This window comes from Entelurus aequoreus, linkage group LG25 (assembly GCF_033978785.1).
Source record: "Entelurus aequoreus isolate RoL-2023_Sb linkage group LG25, RoL_Eaeq_v1.1, whole genome shotgun sequence".
Classification (NCBI taxonomy): Eukaryota; Metazoa; Chordata; class Actinopteri; order Syngnathiformes; family Syngnathidae; genus Entelurus; species Entelurus aequoreus.
Window position 1 is genome coordinate 13025034 of NC_084755.1, and position 6000 is coordinate 13031033.

Consider the following 6000-nt stretch of genomic DNA (forward strand, 5'->3'; position numbering starts at 1 on the left):
CTGTATAATAGACTGTATTTATATTATTCACATGTGAATAATGCTGTATAATAGACTGTATTTATATTAATCACATGTGAATAATGCTGTATAATAGACTGTATTTATATTATTCACATGTGAAATGCTGTATAATAGACTGTATTTATATTATTCACATGTGAATAATGCTGTATAATAGACTGTATTTATATTATTCACATGCGAAATGCTGTATAATAGACTGTATTTATATTATTCACATGTGAATAATGCTGTATAATAGACTGTATTTATATTATTCACATGTGAATAATGCTGTATAATAGACTGTCTTTACATTATTCACATGTGAATAATGCTGTATAATAGACTGTATTTATATTAATCACATGTGAATAATGCTGTATAATAGACTGTATTTATATTATTCACATGTGAATAATGCTGTATAATAGACTGTATTTATATTAATCACATGTGAATAATGCTGTATAATAGACTGTATTTATATTATTCACATGTGAATAATGCTGTATAATAGACTGTATTTATATTATTCACATGTGAATAATGCTGTATAATAGACTGTATTTATATTAATCACATGTGAAATTATGTATAATAGACTGTATTTATATTATTCACATGTGAATAATGCTGTATAATAGACTGTATTTATATTATTCACATGTGAATAATGCTGTATAATAGACTGTATTTATATTATTCACATGTGAATAATGCTGTATAATAGACTGTATTTATATTAATCACATGTGAATAATGCTGTATAATAGACTGTATTTATATTATTCACATGTGAATAATGCTGTATAATAGACTGTCTTTACATTATTCACATGTGAAATGCAGTATAATAGACTGTATTTATATTATTCATATGTGAATAATGCTGTATAATAGACTATTTATATTATTCACACGTGAATAATGCTGTATAATAGACTGTATTTATATTATTCACATGCGAATAATGCTGTATAATAGACTGTAATTATATTATTCACATGTGAATAATGCTGTATAATAGACTGTAATTATGTTATTCACATGTGAATAATGCTGTATAATTGACTGTATTTATATTATTCACCTGTAAAATATACATACTGTTGTTTATTGTGAGTGAACTGTGGTGCTGAATTTCCCCCAGGGATCAATAAAGTACTTTCTATTGTATTCTATTCTATTCTATTATATGTTTGATGGTTTGTGGAGGCTATATTAAAACGTATTGAGGTTGACTGGGGAAACATTAGAAAAAGAGAGAGAGAGAAAAAAAAAGAAATCAGTCTATGCCTAGGCCCCTGGAGAGGGAAAAACAACTCATAGCCATAGCACACATAAACATGTGTGTAAGAGGGAAACATCAAAGAACACGAAGGACATTAAATACATTAGAAGAGCAGAGCTGATGCAACCAGCTGCCACTCCAGCAGTGCCACTTCTACATACAGCCACAAAAGCAAAACAAAAAATAATCGACCAATAATATACATTGCACACACACGATTGCACCATGCATAGACAAGCAACCAAACAAAAACATAATTTCAACACCCACACACACTGTGGTGGCCTCTTCGGTGTTCCACGCCATCGTCTGCAGGGGTGGGGTGGAGCATGGCCAGAGACAGGAGCAGACCCAATAAAGTAACCGAGAGAGCCAACTCCGGCCACCAACTCTCGGCCAGTGTCCAGTCCGCATGGTTGAGCGAGTCTCAACCGAAATGAGCCCGTGCTCTCTCTCCGGTCCCTCCACATACTTTTGTACACCTTGCTTCCCCTCCCTGGCGGAGTTGTCTGGGTGTTGTCGAACGAAACCGAAAGTTAACCTAAACTTGTGTTTTAGACACACACACACACACACCTTTGTCCACTCTCCCTGGGTCTCGTTCCTGGCACCTGTTCTCACCATCGAAACCAGCTAAGATACTAAGAGCCTGATTTACCAAAGGTTTGCGTGTACTAAAACACGTGCAAACTTGATAGCGCACGCAAAGCTGATCTACTAAATGTGGGCAAAGTGGATCGCGTCTGTTGAGTGAGCAGAATAAGGTGTGCAATCCCATTTTGCGTCCCTGTCTTCATTAATATGCAAAATGGATGTTAATGGTCAAAACACCCACAATACTTGGAGGAGAAAATGCAAATATATTTATTTAGCACACGCAGCCCGATTTACTTAACTAGAAAGTGATTGTGACACCTAAATCAGCGTATTTATTTAGCAAATATTATAAATAGTGTCTATTTAGCAACACCCTTTTATAATTTGATACTGTGTACTGGGTGACTTAACCTCTTAAGGCCCAAGCTGTTTGTTTACATGCTTTTTATATTTCTCTTTGCTATTTGGGCTTATTGGACCCTAATTAGAATAAAAACTAAGAATCATCTTTTGATATGATGTACTTAGTCCATAAGTACACAAACGTGTACTTCATGTTTAGTGACATGCTAATTCTTATTCTCCTTCTTTTCATTTTTTTTTTTCCAAATTCCATTTAATGTTATACTCTTCTGACACCAGCAGATGGCAGTATAAGTGTCCACATAAGTGGCCATTAGACCCCAATTCAGTAGTGTACACCATTTTGGAATTAAGAGCTAAAAGGTGCTGTCCACGCATGTGGCCACTAAGCCTTTAGAGGTGTTAAAGGGGAACTGCACTTTTTTGGGAATTTTACCTGTCGTTCACAATAATTATGAAAGACATGGATTAAAAAAAAAAAAAGTACAGTTCTTTAAGGGACTGATTAAAACAAATTTGATTGATGCGTTTTGGTGTCCTTTTGTTTGTTTGCTTTTCTAATGCCGTTTGTTTTTTCACATACAATATAGATTGTTAACATTGTTAACAACTTCTTGAAGTATGCATTTTTTGCGTATTAGACTTAGACACACTTTATTTATCCACAAGGGAAATTGTTCCGCACAGTAGCTCAGTTACAAAGGATGGAAATGATAAGGATGGAAAGGGTAATGCACACAAGGGCACAAAAAGAGGGCAAAAACAAAAAGTACAAAGTAGACTAAAAATGTGGTTTCGATGTAGATGCACTTGTCCGACTGCTTCTAAAATGCCAATAAAAAGTGGTAGAATTCTCCTGCCTGTTTGAAAACGTATTAAAACCACACAGGTAGGACGGAGCATGATCACATGAATGTGCAGAAAATGGTCAAGTGCCCCTGAATAGTACTGTCACGACATGGTTTTCGCAGCTTACTGCGAGGTTTGTTCTCCCAGGATGCAAACGGACGATCCCGGACAAGGCGTGCAGGTAGGAACATAGACTACCGTTCAAAAGTTTGGGGTCACATTGAAATGTCCTTATTTTTGAAGGAAAAGCACTGTACTTTTCAATGAAGATAACTTTAAACTAGTCTTAACTTGAAAGAAATACACTCTATACATTGCTAATGTGGTAAATGACTATTCTAGCTGCAAATGTCTGGTTTTTGGTGCAATATCTACATAGGTGTATAGAGGCCCATTTCCAGCAACTATCACTCCAGTGTTCTAATGGTACAATGTGTTTGCTCATTGGCTCAGAAGGCTAATTGATGATTAGAAAACCCTTGTGCAATCATGTTCACACATCTGAAAACAGTTTAGCTCGTTACAGAAGCTACAAAACTGACCTTCCTTTGAGCAGATTGAGTTGATGGAGCATCACATTTGTGGGGTCAATTAAACGCTCAAAATGGCCAGAAAAAGAGAACTTTCATCTGAAACTCGACAGTCTATTCTTGTTCTTAGAAATGAAGGCTATTCCACAAAATTGTTTGGGTGACCCCAAACTTTTGAACGGTAGTGTATTTATTTCTCAAAACTCAAAGGGTACAAAAAAAAACGGAAAACAAGGCGAAGGCACAACGCGCTGATCGCACTTGGAGCCAAAAGCTAACACTTAGCATCGACTATGGACATAGAGAACTTATGAAACTGTGGCATGAAATAAACAAGACTTACGTAGTCCAGGCATGAGGCAAACAACTTATGAAGCCAGGACGACTGACTGGCAAAGGCAGGCTTAAATAATGTCTCTAGATTGGAAACAGGTGTGCGTCCCGAACACCAGAGGCAGGTGAAAATCATAAGTCGCCATGGTAACTAAAACAAACAAGGGTGCACAAAAACAGGAACTGTGGAGTCTAAACCAGGGGTCCCCAACCTTTTTGAAACCAAGAGCTACTTCGTGGGTACTGATTAATGCGAAGGGCTACCAGTTTGATACACACTTAAATAAATTGCCAGAAATAGCCAATTTGCTCAATTTACCTTTAACTTTATGTTATTATTAATAATTAATGATATTTATCTTTGTGGAAACACTGATCATCTTAATGATTTCTCACAATAAATATATATAGAAACAGATAAATATCAATATGCAACACTTTATTTTTATATTTTCTCTAAGTGCACATTTTTTCAAATTGAACATTTTCAAGTCTTGTGAAATCACAATATCCCATTTTAACTAGCAAGCCAGTAACATTTTTTAACAAATCATGCATTACTTTGCACCATGTTTGTACAAATAATAACTCATGTAAAATACAAAAGTCAACTCTCAAATTTTTAAATAAATCATGTCACACTTTGAACTGGACACCAAATCTGTTATCTGTTTCTTTGTCAGTTAGTGAAGACCAAGTCTTTAAAATATTTTCTTGGATATTCAAATTCTATTTGAGTTTTGTCTCTCTTAGAATTAAACATGTCGAGCAAAGCGAGACCAGCTTGCTAGTAAATAAATACAATTTAAAAAATAGAGGCAGCTCACTGGTAAGTGCTGCTATTTGAGCTATTTTTAGAAGAGGCCAGCGGGCTACTCATCTGGTCCTTACGGGCTACCTGGTGCCCGCGGGCACCGCGTTGGTGACCCCTGGTCTAAACTAACAGAACATAACAAAAACATGATCCGAGCCACAAATCATGACAAGTACACGCTAAATCCTCATCCAAGCAAGGCGGTTTGTAGCGCTTTTCAATTGTGCACGCAGTATTTGTGGATCGCACGCAACACGCCCACTAATAGTACACATCATTTTATTGTTTGCACCTGCTTTTTAGCGGGTGGTATTTGCACCCTAGTAAATCAGGCCCTATGTGTGTGTCGTTGCACAGATAAAAACACAGCGTGCACTCAATGTGTTTTGTCCTTGAACAGAACAAAGTGAACAGGCAGTGAGACTCACTGTGCATTCCACTCTGCTATAATGTGGAAAAGATTCCCCCAACACAGGGTGTCGGCAACCCAAAATGTTGAAAGAGCCATATTGGACCAAAAAATAATAATAAAAAAAAAATCTGTCTGGAGCCGCAAAAAATTAAAAGCCTTATATATATGTGTTACAATGAAGGCAACACATGATGTAAGTGTCTGTATTAGTTATATTAGCCTACTATCAAAGGCTGACGTAAGTCTTTGTTGACAGAAAATGGAGGCTTCTCACAGGATGAGCTAACTCCTGGAAATTACTGGCTCAGAACGGCCAAAGGTATGTATGTGTGTGTCCATGTTTAAGTTGTCACGGTTTTGTTGCAGCTTACTGCAAGGTTTGTTCTCCCGGGATGCAAATAGACGACTCCGGACAGGACTTGCAGGTAGGAACATGATTCAATTATCCAAAACTCAAAGAGGTACAAACAAAAAGGAACACAAGAAGAAGGCACAACGCGCTTGGAGCTAAAGCACAAAAACTTAGCGGAGGAAATAGAAGCTAACACTTAGCATGGACTATGGACAAGCAATACTCAGAGAACTGTGGCAAGAAACTAACAAGACTTAACGTGGCAAGGCATGAGGCAAACAATGACGCCAGGACGACTGACTGGCAAAGGCAAGCTTAAATAATGCCTCTGATTAGTGCTGGCGAAGCAGGTGAGCGGGCGAACACTAATCAGAGCCAGGTGGGAATAATAAGTAACCATGGTAACAAACAAGGGTGCACAAAAACAGGAACTAAGGGAGTCCAAAACTAACA